Here is a 15,097-nt window from a genome sequence, read left to right on the forward strand (position 1 = left end):
GTTATTTACCTATTTTTTATTTACCTTTTTTTCTTTGATTTATTTAGCTATTTATCTATATTTATACACCTATTTTTCTCTAGATAATTTAACTATTTTTTCTCTATTTATTCACCTATTTTTTCTCTAGTTATTTACCTATTTCTTTCTCTCATTTATTTACCCATTTTTTCTCTATTTACTTACCTATTTTTTCTCTATATATTTTCCTATTTTTCTCTCTCATTTATTTTCGTATTTTTCTCTAATTAATTTACCTATTTTTTCCCCTAATTTATTTACCTATTTTTTTTATTTACCTTTTTTCTTTCATTTATTTAGATATTTTTCTCTATTTATACACCTATTTTTTCTCTAGTTTATTTTCCTATTTTTTCTCTAATTTATTTACCAATTTGTTCTCTATTTATTTACCTCCTTTGTTTTCTCTATTTATTTACCTATTTTTCCTCTATTTATTTACCTATTTTTTAAAATTAGCTATTCTCTCTAATTAATTTACCTATTTTTTTCTCTAGTTTATTTACCTATTTTTTATTTACCTTTTTTTCTTTGATTTATTTAGCTATTTTTCTCTATTTATACACCTATTTTTCTCTAGATAATTTACCTATTTCTCTCTAGTTATTTACCTATTTCTTTCTCTCATTTATTTACCCATTTTTTCTCTGTTTAGTTACCTATTCTTTCCTCTAATTTATTTACCTATTTTTTTATTTACCTTTTTTTCCTTGATTTATTTAGCTATTTTTCTCTATTTATACACCTATTTTTCTCTAGATAATTTACCTATTTTTTCTCTATTTCTTTACCTATTTTTCTCTATTTATTTTCCAATTTTTTCTCTAGATAATTTACCTATTTTTTCCTCTATTTATTTACCTATATTTTTTAATTAGTTATTTTTCTCTAATTAATTTACCTATTTTTTCCTCTAGTTTATTTACCTATTTTTTATTTACCTTTTTTTCTTTGATATATTTAGCTATTTTTCTCTATTTATACACCTATTCTTCTCTAGATAATTTACCTATTTTTCTCTATTTATTTGCCTATTTTTTTCTCTATTTTATTTACCTATTTTTTTACCTATTTATTTACCTATTTTTCTCTATTTATTTGCCTATTTTTTTCTCTAAATTATTTACCTATTTTTCTCTATGTATTTACCTATTTTCTGTTTTTATTTACCTCCATTGTAATCTCTACTTCATTACCTATTTTTCACTATTTCCTTATCTATTTTTTCACTAATTTATTTACCTATTTTTTCTCTGTTTATTTACCTATCTTTCTCTATTTTATTTACCTACTTTTTCTCTATTTTATTTACCTACTTTTTCTCTATTTATTTACCTATTTTTCTCTAGTTATTTACCTATTTCTTTCTCTCATTTATTTACCCATTTTTCTCTGTTTAGTTACCTATTTTTTCCTCTAATTTATTTACCTATTTTTTTATTTACCTTTTTTCCTTGATTTATTTAGCTATTTTTCTCTATTGATACACCTATTTTTCTCTAGATAATTTACCTATTTTTTCTCTATTTATTCACCTATTTTTTCTCTAGTTATTTACCTATTTCTTTCTCTCATTTATTTACCCATTTTTCTCTATTTACTTACCTATTTTTTCTCTATATATTTACCTATTTTTCTCTCTCATTTATTTTCGTATTTTTCTCTGTTTATTTACCAATTTTTTCCTCTAATTTATTTACCTTTTTTTATTTACCTTTTTTTCTTTGGTTTATTTACCAATTTTTCTCTATTTATTTACCTATTTTTTCTCTAGATAATTTACCTATTTTTTCCTCTATTTATTTACCTATTTTTTTTAATTAGTTATTTTTCTCTAATTAATTTACCTATTTTTTCCTCTAATTTATTTACCTATTTTTTTATTTACCTTTTTTCTATCATTTATTTAGATATTTTTCTCTATTTATACACCTATTTTTTCTCTAGTTTATTTTCCTATTTTTCTCTAATTTATTTACCAATTTTTTCTCTATTTATTTACCTCCTTTGTTTTCTCTATTTATTTACCTATTTTTTCCTCTATTTATTTACCTATTTTTTTAGATTAGCTATTTTCTCTAATTAATTTACCTATTTTTTTCTCTAGTTTATTTACCTATTTTTTATTTACCTTTTTTTCTTTGATTTATTTAGCTATTTTTCTCTATTTATACACCTATTCTTCTCTAGATAATTTACCAATTTTTTCTCTATTTATTTGCCTATTTTTTTCTCTATTTTATTTACCTACTTTTTCTCTATTTTATTTACCTACTTTTTCTCTATTTATTTACCTATTTTTTCTCTAGTTACTTACCTATTTCTTTCTCTCATTTATTCACCCATTTTTTTCTGTTTATTAACCTATTTTTTCTCTATTTATTTACCTATTTTTTCTGTAGTTATTTACCTATTTCTTTCTCTCATTTATTCACCCATTTTTTTCTGTTTATTTACCTATTTTTCCTCTAATTTATTTACCTATTTTTTTATTTACCTTTTTTTCCTTGATTTATTTAGCTATTTTTCTCTATTTATACACCTATTTTTCTCTAGATAATTTACCTATTTTTTCTCTATTTATTTACCTATTTTTTCTCTATTTATTTTCCAATTTTTTTTCTATTCATTTACTTTTTTTATATTTATTTACCTCTTTCTTTCTCTAATTTATACACATATATTTTCTCTATTTATTTACCCATTTCTCTCTATTTATTTACCTATTTTTTCTCTAGTTATTTACCTATTTTTTATTTACCTTTTTTTCTTTGATTTATTTAGCTATTTATCTATATTTATACACCTATTTTTCTCTAGATAATTTAACTATTTTTTCTCTATTTATTCACCTATTTTTTCTCTAGTTATTTACCTATTTCTTTCTCTCATTTATTTACCCATTTTTCTCTATTTACTTACCTATTTTTTCTCTATATATTTTCCTATTTTTCTCTCTCATTTATTTTCGTATTTTTCTCTAATTAATTTACCTATTTTTTCCCCTAATTTATTTACCTATTTTTTTTATTTACCTTTTTTCTTTCATTTATTTAGATATTTTTCTCTATTTATACACCTATTTTTTCTCTAGTTTATTTTCCTATTTTTCTCTAATTTATTTACCAATTTGTTCTCTATTTATTTACCTCCTTTGTTTTCTCTATTTATTTACCTATTTTTCCTCTATTTATTTACCTATTTTTTAAAATTAGCTATTCTCTCTAATTAATTTACCTATTTTTTTCTCTAGTTTATTTACCTATTTTTTATTTACCTTTTTTTCTTTGATTTATTTAGCTATTTTTCTCTATTTATACACCTATTTTTCTCTAGATAATTTACCTATTTTTCTCTATTTATTTGCCTATTTTTTTCTCTATTTTATTTACCTATTTTTTTATCTATTTATTCACCTATTTTTCTCTATTTATTTGCCTATTTTTTTCTCTAAAATTTTTACCTATTTTTCTCTATGTATTTACCTATTTTCTGTTTTTATTTACCTCCATTGTATTCTCTACTTCATTACCTATTTTTCACTATTTCCTTATCTATTTTTTTCTTTAATTTATTTACCTATTTTTTCTCTGTTTATTTACCTATTTTTCTCTACTTTATTTACCTACTTTTTCTCTATTTTATTTACCTACTTTTTCTCTATATATTGACCTATTTTTCTCTCTCATTTATTTTCGTATTTTTCTCTGTTTATTTACCAATTTTTTCCTCTAATTTATTTACCTATTTTTTTATTTACCTTTTTTCTTTGGTTTATTTACCTATTTCTCTCTAGTTATTTACCTATTTCTTTCTCTCATTTATTTACCCATTTTTTCTCTGTTTAGTTACCTATTCTTTCCTCTAATTTATTTACCTATTTTTTTATTTACCTTTTTTTCCTTGATTTATTTAGCTATTTTTCTCTATTTATACACCTATTTTTCTCTAGATAATTTACCTATTTTTTCTCTATTTCTTTACCTATTTTTCTCTATTTATTTTCCAATTTTTTCTCTATATAATTTACCTATTTTTTCCTCTATTTATTTACCTATATTTTTTAATTAGTTATTTTTCTCTAATTAATTTACCTATTTTTTCCTCTAGTTTATTTACCTATTTTTTATTTACCTTTTTTTCTTTGATATATTTAGCTATTTTTCTCTATTTATACACCTATTCTTCTCTAGATAATTTACCTATTTTTCTCTATTTATTTGCCTATTTTTTTCTCTATTTTATTTACCTATTTTTTTACCTATTTATTTACCTATTTTTCTCTATTTATTTGCCTATTTTTTTCTCTAAATTATTTACCTATTTTTCTCTATGTATTTACCTATTTTCTGTTTTTATTTACCTCCATTGTAATCTCTACTTCATTACCTATTTTTCACTATTTCCTTATCTATTTTTTCACTAATTTATTTACCTATTTTTTCTCTGTTTATTTACCTATCTTTCTCTATTTTATTTACCTACTTTTTCTCTATTTTATTTACCTACTTTTTCTCTATTTATTTACCTATTTTTCTCTAGTTATTTACCTATTTCTTTCTCTCATTTATTTACCCATTTTTCTCTGTTTAGTTACCTATTTTTTCCTCTAATTTATTTACCTATTTTTTTATTTACCTTTTTTCCTTGATTTATTTAGCTATTTTTCTCTATTGATACACCTATTTTTCTCTAGATAATTTACCTATTTTTTCTCTATTTATTCACCTATTTTTTCTCTAGTTATTTACCTATTTCTTTCTCTCATTTATTTACCCATTTTTCTCTATTTACTTACCTATTTTTTCTCTATATATTTACCTATTTTTCTCTCTCATTTATTTTCGTATTTTTCTCTGTTTATTTACCAATTTTTTCCTCTAATTTATTTACCTTTTTTTATTTACCTTTTTTTCTTTGGTTTATTTACCAATTTTTCTCTATTTATTTACCTATTTTTTCTCTAGATAATTTACCTATTTTTTCCTCTATTTATTTACCTATTTTTTTTAATTAGTTATTTTTCTCTAATTAATTTACCTATTTTTTCCTCTAATTTATTTACCTATTTTTTTATTTACCTTTTTTCTATCATTTATTTAGATATTTTTCTCTATTTATACACCTATTTTTTCTCTAGTTTATTTTCCTATTTTTCTCTAATTTATTTACCAATTTTTTCTCTATTTATTTACCTCCTTTGTTTTCTCTATTTATTTACCTATTTTTTCCTCTATTTATTTACCTATTTTTTTAGATTAGCTATTTTCTCTAATTAATTTACCTATTTTTTTCTCTAGTTTATTTACCTATTTTTTATTTACCTTTTTTTCTTTGATTTATTTAGCTATTTTTCTCTATTTATACACCTATTCTTCTCTAGATAATTTACCAATTTTTTCTCTATTTATTTGCCTATTTTTTTCTCTATTTTATTTACCTACTTTTTCTCTATTTGATTTACCTACTTTTTCTCTATTTATTTACCTATTTTTTCTCTAGTTACTTACCTATTTCTTTCTCTCATTTATTCACCCATTTTTTTCTGTTTATTTACCTATTTTTTCTCTATTTATTTACCTATTTTTTCTGTAGTTATTTACCTATTTCTTTCTCTCATTTATTCACCCATTTTTTTCTGTTTATTTACCTATTTTTCCTCTAATTTATTTACCTATTTTTTTATTTACCTTTTTTTCCTTGATTTATTTAGCTATTTTTCTCTATTTATACACCTATTTTTCTCTAGATAATTTACCTATTTTTTCTCTATTTATTTACCTATTTTTTCTCTATTTATTTTCCAATTTTTTTTCTATTCATTTACTTTTTTTATATTTATTTACCTCTTTCTTTCTCTAATTTATACACATATATTTTCTCTATTTATTTACCCATTTCTCTCTATTTATTTACCTATTTTTTCTCTAGTTATTTACCTATTTTTTATTTACCTTTTTTTCTTTGATTTATTTAGCTATTTATCTATATTTATACACCTATTTTTCTCTAGATAATTTAACTATTTTTTCTCTATTTATTCACCTATTTTTTCTCTAGTTATTTACCTATTTCTTTCTCTCATTTATTTACCCATTTTTTCTCTATTTACTTACCTATTTTTTCTCTATATATTTTCCTATTTTTCTCTCTCATTTATTTTCGTATTTTTCTCTAATTAATTTACCTATTTTTTCCCCTAATTTATTTACCTATTTTTTTTATTTACCTTTTTTCTTTCATTTATTTAGATATTTTTCTCTATTTATACACCTATTTTTTCTCTAGTTTATTTTCCTATTTTTCTCTAATTTATTTACCAATTTGTTCTCTATTTATTTACCTCCTTTGTTTTCTCTATTTATTTACCTATTTTTCCTCTATTTATTTACCTATTTTTTAAAATTAGCTATTCTCTCTAATTAATTTACCTATTTTTTTCTCTAGTTTATTTACCTATTTTTTATTTACCTTTTTTTCTTTGATTTATTTAGCTATTTTTCTCTATTTATACACCTATTTTTCTCTAGATAATTTACCTATTTTTCTCTATTTATTTGCCTATTTTTTTCTCTATTTTATTTACCTATTTTTTTATCTATTTATTTACCTATTTTTCTCTATTTATTTGCCTATTTTTTTCTCTAAAATTTTTACCTATTTTTCTCTATGTATTTACCTATTTTCTGTTTTTATTTACCTCCATTGTATTCTCTACTTCATTACCTATTTTTCACTATTTCCTTATCTATTTTTTTCTTTAATTTATTTACCTATTTTTTCTCTGTTTATTTACCTATTTTTCTCTATTTTATTTACCTACTTTTTCTCTATTTTATTTACCTACTTTTTCTCTATATATTGACCTATTTTTCTCTCTCATTTATTTTCGTATTTTTCTCTGTTTATTTACCAATTTTTTCCTCTAATTTATTTACCTATTTTTTTATTTACCTTTTTTTCTTTGGTTTATTTACCTATTTCTCTCTAGTTATTTACCTATTTCTTTCTCTCATTTATTTACCCATTTTTTCTCTGTTTAGTTACCTATTCTTTCCTCTAATTTATTTACCTATTTTTTTATTTACCTTTTTTTCCTTGATTTATTTAGCTATTTTTCTCTATTTATACACCTATTTTTCTCTAGATAATTTACCTATTTTTTCTCTATTTCTTTACCTATTTTTCTCTATTTATTTTCTTTTTTATATTTATTTACCTCTTTCTTTCTCTAATTTATACACATATATTTTCTCTATTTATTTACCCATTTCTCTCTATTTATTTACCTATTTTTTCCCTAGATAATTTACCTATTTTTTCCTCTATTTATTTACCTATATTTTTTAATTAGTTATTTTTCTCTAATTAATTTACCTATTTTTTCCTCTAGTTTATTTACCTATTTTTTATTTACCTTTTTTTCTTTGATATATTTAGCTATTTTTCTCTATTTATACACCTATTCTTCTCTAGATAATTTACCTATTTTTCTCTATTTATTTGCCTATTTTTTTCTCTATTTTATTTACCTATTTTTTTACCTATTTATTTACCTATTTTTCTCTATTTATTTGCCTATTTTTTTCTCTAAATTATTTACCTATTTTTCTCTATGTATTTACCTATTTTCTGTTTTTATTTACCTCCATTGTATTCTCTACTTCATTACCTATTTTTCACTATTTCCTTATCTATTTTTTCTCTAATTTATTTACCTATTTTTTCTCTGTTTATTTACCTATCTTTCTCTATTTTATTTACCTACTTTTTCTCTATTTTATTTACCTACTTTTTCTCTATTTATTTACCTATTTTTCTCTAGTTATTTACCTATTTCTTTCTCTCATTTATTTACCCATTTTTCTCTGTTTAGTTACCTATTTTTTCCTCTAATTTATTTACCTATTTTTTTATTTACCTTTTTTCCTTGATTTATTTAGCTATTTTTCTCTATTGATACACCTATTTTTCTCTAGATAATTTACCTATTTTTTCTCTATTTATTTGCCTATTTATTTCTCTATTTTATTTAACTATTTTTTATCTATTTATTTACCTATTTTTCTCTATTTATTTACCTCTTCTTTCTCTATTTACTTACCTATTTTTTCTCTATACATTTTCCTATTTTTCTCTCTCATTTATTTTCGTATTTTTCTCTGTTTATTTACCAATTTTTTCCTCTAATTTATTTACCTATTTTTTTATTTACCTTTTTTTCTTTGGTTTATTTACCTATTTTTCTCTATTTATTTACCTATTTTTTCTCTAGATAATTTACCTATTTTTTCCTCTATTTATTTACCTATTTTTTTTAATTAGCTATTTTTCTCTAATTAATTTACCTATTTTTTCCTCTAATTTATTTACCTATTTTTTTATTTACCTTTTTTCTTTCATTTATTTAGATATTTTTCTCTATTTATACACCTATTTTTTCTCTAGTTTATTTTCCTATTTTTCTCTAATTTATTTACCAATTTTTTCTCTATTTATTTACCTCCTTTGTTTTCTCTATTTATTTACCTATTTTTTCCTCTATTTATTTACCTATTTTTTTAAATTAGCTATTTTCTCTAATTAATTTACCTATTTTTTTCTCTAGTTTATTTACCTATTTTTTATTTACTTTTTTTTTATTTATTTAGCTATTTTTCTCTAGATAATTTACCTATTTTTTCTCTATTTATTTGCCTATTTTTTCTCTATTTTATTTACCTATTTTTTATCTATTCATTTAGCTATTTTTCTCTATTTATTTGCCTATTTTTTTCTCTAAATTATTTACCTATTTTTCTCTATGTATTTACCTATTTTCTGTTTTTATTTACCTCCATTGTATTCTCTACTTCATTACCTATTTTTCACTATTTCCTTATCTATTTTTTTCTCTAATTTATTTACCTATTTTTTCTCTGTTTATTTACCTATTTTTCTCTATTTTATTTACCTACTTTTTCTCTATTTTATTTACCTACTTTTTCTCTATTTATTTACCTATTTTTTCTCTAGTTATTTACCTATTTCTTTCTCTCATTTATTTACCCATTTTTTCTCTGTTTAGTTACCTATTTTTTCCTGTAATTTATTTACCTATTTTTTATTTACCTTTTTTTCCTTGATTTATTTAGCTATATTTCTCTATTTATACACCTATTTTTCTCTAGATAATTTACCTATTTTTCTCGATTTATTTGCCTATTTATATCTCTATTTTATTTACCTATTTTTTATCTATTTATTTACCTTTTTTCTCTACTTATTTACCTCTTTTTTCTCTATTTACTTACCTATTTTTTCTCTATATATTTACCTATTTTTCTCTCTCATTTATTTTCGTATTTTTCTCTGTTTATTTACTAATTTTTTCCTCTAATTTATTTACCTATTTTTTTATTTACCTTTTTTTCTTTGGTTTATTTACCTATTTTCTCTATTTATTCACCTATTTTTTCCCTAGATAATTTACCTATTTTTTCTCTATTTATTTACCTATTTCTTCTCTATTTATTTTCCAATTTTTTCTCTATTCATTTACTTTTTTTCTATTTATTTACCTCTTTCTTTCTCTAATTTATACACATATATTTTCTCTATTTATTTACCCATTTTTCTCTATTTATTTACCTATTTTTTTCTAGTTATTTACCTACTTTTTATTTACCTTTTTTTCTTTGATTTATTTAGCTATTTATCTATATTTATACACCTATTTTTTCTCTAGATAATTTACATTTTTTTCCTCCATTTATTTACCTATTTTTTTTAATTAGCTATTTTTCTCTAATTAATTTACCTATTTTTTTCTCTAGTTTATATACCTATTTTTTATTTACCTTTTTTTGTTTGATTTATTTAGCTATTTATCTATATTTATACACCTATTTTTTCTCTAGATAATTTAACTATTTTTCTCTATTTATTTACCTATTTTTTCTCTATTTATTTACCTCTTTTGTTTTCTCTATTTATTTACCTATTTTTTCTCTAGTTATTTACCTCCTTTTTCTGTATTTATTTACCCACTTTGTTTTCTCTACTTCATTACCTATTTTTCTCTATTTATTTGCCTATTTTTTTCTCTATTTTATTTAACTATTTTTCTCTATGTATTTACCAATTTTCTGTTTTTATTTACCTCCTTTGTATTCTCTACTTCATTACCTATTTTTCACTATTTCCTTATCTATTTTTTTCTCTCATTTATTTACCCATTTTTTCTCTATTTACTTACCTATTTTTTCTCTATATATTTTCCTATTTTTCTCTCTCATTTATTTTCGTATTTTTCTCTAATTAATTTACCTATTTTTTCCCCTAATTTATTTACCTATTTTTTTTATTCACCTTTTTTCTTTCATTTATTTAGATATTTTTCTCTATTTATACACCTATTTTTTCTCTAGTTTATTTTCCTATTTTTCTCTAATTTATTTACCAATTTGTTCTCTATTTATTTACCTCCTTTGTTTTCTCTATTTATTTACCTATTTTTCCTCTATTTATTTACCTATTTTTCAAAATTAGCTATTCTCTCTAATTAATTTACCTATTTTTTTCTCTAGTTTATTTACCTATTTTTTATTTACCTTTTTTTCTTTGATTTATTTAGCTATTTTTCTCTATTTATACACCTATTTTTCTCTAGATAATTTACCTATTTTTCTCTATTTATTTGCCTATTTTTTTCTCTATTTTATTTACCTATTTTTTTATCTATTTATTTACCTATTTTTCTCTATTTATTTGCTTATTTTTTTCTCTAAAATTTTTACCTATTTTTCTCTATGTATTTACCTATTTTCTGTTTTTATTTACCTCCATTGTATTCTCTACTTCATTACCTATTTTTCACTATTTCCTTATCTATTTTTTTCTTTAATTTATTTACCTATTTTTTCTCTGTTTATTTACCTATTTTTCTCTATTTTATTTACCTACATTTTCTCTATTTTATTTACCTACTTTTTCTCTATATATTGACCTATTTTTCTCTCTCATTTATTTTCGTATTTTTCTCTGTTTATTTACCAATTTTTTCCTCTAATTTATTTACCTATTTTTTTATTTACCTTTTTTTCCTTGGTTTATTTACCTATTTCTCTCTAGTTATTTACCTATTTCTTTCTCTCATTTATTTACCCATTTTTTCTCTGTTTAGTTACCTATTTTTTCCTCTAATTGATTTACCTATTTTTTTATTTACCTTTTTTCCTTGATTTATTTAGCTATTTTTCTCTATTTATACACCTATTTTTCTCTAGATAATTTACCTATTTTTTCTCGATTTATTTGCCTATTTATTTCTCTATTTTATTTAACTATTTTTTATCTATTTATTTACCTATATTTCTCTGTTTATTTACCTCTTTTTTCTCTATTTACTTACCTATTTTTTCTCTATATATTTAGATATTTTTCTCTCTCATTTATTTTTGTATTTTTCTCTGTTTATTTACCAATTTTTTCCTCTAATTTATTTACCTTTTTTTCTTTGGTTTGTTTACCTATTTTTCTCTATTTATTTACCTATTTTTTCTCTAATTAATTTACCTATTTTTTTCTCTAGTTTATTTACCTATTTTTTATTTACCTTTTTTTCTTCGATTTATTTAGCTATTTATCTATATTTATACACCTATTTTTTCTCTAGATAATTTAACTATTTTTTCTCTATTTATACACCTATTTTTCTCTAGATAATTTACCTATTTTTTCTCTATTTCTTTACCTATTTTTCTCTATTTATTTTCCAATTTTTTCTCTATTCATTTACTTTTTTTATATTTATTTACCTCTTTCTTTCTCTAATTTATACACATATATTTTCTCTATTTATTTACCCATTTCTCTCTATTTATTTACCTATTTTTTCTCTAGATAATTTACCTATTTTTTCCTCTATTTATTTACCTATATTTTTTAATTAGTTATTTTTCTCTAATTAATTTACCTATTTTTTTCTCTAGTTTATTTACCTATTTTTTATTTACCTTTTTTTCTTTGATTTATTTAGCTATTTTTCTCTATTTATACACCTATTCTTCTCTAGATAATTTACCTATTTTTCTCTATTTATTTGCCTATTTTTTTCTCTATTTTATTTACCTACTTTTTCTCTATTTTATTTACCTACTTTTTCTCTATTTATTTACCTATTTTTTCTCTAAATTATTTACCTATTTTTCTCTATGTATTTACCTATTTTCTGTTTTTATTTACCTCCATTGTATTCTCTACTTCATTACCTATTTTTCACTATTTCCTTCTCTATTTTATTCTCTAATTTATTTACCTATTTTTTCTCTGTTTATTTACCTATTTTTCTCTATTTTATTTACCTACATTTTCTCTATTTATTTACCTATTTTTTCTCTAGTTACTTACCTATTTCTTTCTCTCATTTATTCACCCATTTTTTTCTGTTTATTTACCTATTTTTCCTCTAATTTATTTACCTATTTTTTTATTTACCTTTTTTTCTTTGATTTATTTAGCTATTTATCTATATTTATACACCTATTTTTTCTCTAGATAATTTAACTATTTTTTCTCTATTTATTCACCTATTTTTTCTCTAGTTATTTACCTATTTCTTTCTCTCATTTATTTACCCATTTTTTCTCTATTTACTTACCTATTTTTTCTCTATTTCTTTACCTATTTTTCTCTATTTATTTTCCAATTTTTTCTCTAGATAATTTACCTATTTTTTCCTCTATTTATTTACCTATATTTTTTAATTAGTTATTTTTCTCTAATTAATTTACCTATTTTTTCCTCTAGTTTATTTACCTATTTTTTATTTACCTTTTTTTCTTTGATATATTTAGCTATTTTTCTCTATTTATACACCTATTCTTCTCTAGATAATTTACCTATTTTTCTCTATTTATTTGCCTATTTTTTTCTCTATTTTATTTACCTATTTTTTTACCTATTTATTTACCTATTTTTCTCTATTTATTTGCCTATTTTTTTCTCTAAATTATTTACCTATTTTTCTCTATGTATTTACCTATTTTCTGTTTTTATTTACCTCCATTGTAATCTCTACTTCATTACCTATTTTTCACTATTTCCTTATCTATTTTTTCACTAATTTATTTACCTATTTTTTCTCTGTTTATTTACCTATCTTTCTCTATTTTATTTACCTACTTTTTCTCTATTTTATTTACCTACTTTTTCTCTATTTATTTACCTATTTTTCTCTAGTTATTTACCTATTTCTTTCTCTCATTTATTTACCCATTTTTCTCTGTTTAGTTACCTATTTTTTCCTCTAATTTATTTACCTATTTTTTTATTTACCTTTTTTCCTTGATTTATTTAGCTATTTTTCTCTATTGATACACCTATTTTTCTCTAGATAATTTACCTATTTTTTCTCTATTTATTCACCTATTTTTTCTCTAGTTATTTACCTATTTCTTTCTCTCATTTATTTACCCATTTTTCTCTATTTACTTACCTATTTTTTCTCTATATATTTACCTATTTTTCTCTCTCATTTATTTTCGTATTTTTCTCTGTTTATTTACCAATTTTTTCCTCTAATTTATTTACCTTTTTTTATTTACCTTTTTTTCTTTGGTTTATTTACCAATTTTTCTCTATTTATTTACCTATTTTTTCTCTAGATAATTTACCTATTTTTTCCTCTATTTATTTACCTATTTTTTTTAATTAGTTATTTTTCTCTAATTAATTTACCTATTTTTTCCTCTAATTTATTTACCTATTTTTTTATTTACCTTTTTTCTATCATTTATTTAGATATTTTTCTCTATTTATACACCTATTTTTTCTCTAGTTTATTTTCCTATTTTTCTCTAATTTATTTACCAATTTTTTCTCTATTTATTTACCTCCTTTGTTTTCTCTATTTATTTACCTATTTTTTCCTCTATTTATTTACCTATTTTTTTAGATTAGCTATTTTCTCTAATTAATTTACCTATTTTTTTCTCTAGTTTATTTACCTATTTTTTATTTACCTTTTTTTCTTTGATTTATTTAGCTATTTTTCTCTATTTATACACCTATTCTTCTCTAGATAATTTACCAATTTTTTCTCTATTTATTTGCCTATTTTTTTCTCTATTTTATTTACCTACTTTTTCTCTATTTGATTTACCTACTTTTTCTCTATTTATTTACCTATTTTTTCTCTAGTTACTTACCTATTTCTTTCTCTCATTTATTCACCCCATTTTTTTCTGTTTATTTACCTATTTTTTCTCTATTTATTTACCTATTTTTTCTGTAGTTATTTACCTATTTCTTTCTCTCATTTATTCACCCAATTTTTTCTGTTTATTTACCTATTTTTCCTCTAATTTATTTACCTATTTTTTTATTTACCTTTTTTTCCTTGATTTATTTAGCTATTTTTCTCTATTTATACACCTATTTTTCTCTAGATAATTTACCTATTTTTTCTCTATTTATTTACCTATTTTTTCTCTATTTATTTTCCAATTTTTTTTCTATTCATTTACTTTTTTTATATTTATTTACCTCTTTCTTTCTCTAATTTATACACATATATTTTCTCTATTTATTTACCCATTTCTCTCTATTTATTTACCTATTTTTTCTCTAGTTATTTACCTATTTTTTATTTACCTTTTTTTCTTTGATTTATTTAGCTATTTATCTATATTTATACACCTATTTTTCTCTAGATAATTTAACTATTTTTTCTCTATTTATTCACCTATTTTTTCTCTAGTTATTTACCTATTTCTTTCTCTCATTTATTTACCCATTTTTTCTCTATTTACTTACCTATTTTTTCTCTATATATTTTCCTATTTTTCTCTCTCATTTATTTTCGTATTTTTCTCTAATTAATTTACCTATTTTTTCCCCTAATTTATTTACCTATTTTTTTTATTTACCTTTTTTCTTTCATTTATTTAGATATTTTTCTCTATTTATACACCTATTTTTTCTCTAGTTTATTTTCCTATTTTTCTCTAATTTATTTACCAATTTGTTCTCTATTTATTTACCTCCTTTGTTTTCTCTATTTATTTACCTATTTTTCCTCTATTTATTTACCTAT

At 20.6% G+C, this 15,097-nt stretch overlaps 1 long non-coding RNA gene across 10 annotated transcripts; it reads right to left on the reverse strand.

Annotated features, from left to right (window-relative positions):
* Positions 1–38: 38 nt before the first annotated feature.
* On the reverse strand, positions 39–14,262 carry LOC143378308 (uncharacterized). 10 transcript variants are annotated; one of them, XR_013088143.1, is made up of 5 exons: positions 12,180–14,262; positions 9,952–10,094; positions 7,814–9,651; positions 1,031–6,843; positions 39–789 (listed from the first exon to the last, which is right to left on the reverse strand). It is a non-coding gene; the product is annotated as an uncharacterized LOC143378308 (long non-coding RNA). The 10 variants fall into 10 exon arrangements; XR_013088141.1 differs by having other exon boundaries at positions 98–138; positions 633–6,843; XR_013088150.1 differs by lacking the exon at positions 39–789 and having other exon boundaries at positions 1,429–6,843; positions 9,952–10,119; positions 12,343–12,365; positions 13,873–14,262.
* Positions 14,263–15,097: the final 835 nt, after the last annotated feature.

Source organism: Andrena cerasifolii, unplaced genomic scaffold, assembly GCF_050908995.1.
Source record: "Andrena cerasifolii isolate SP2316 unplaced genomic scaffold, iyAndCera1_principal scaffold2587, whole genome shotgun sequence".
Taxonomy (NCBI): Eukaryota; Metazoa; Arthropoda; class Insecta; order Hymenoptera; family Andrenidae; genus Andrena; species Andrena cerasifolii.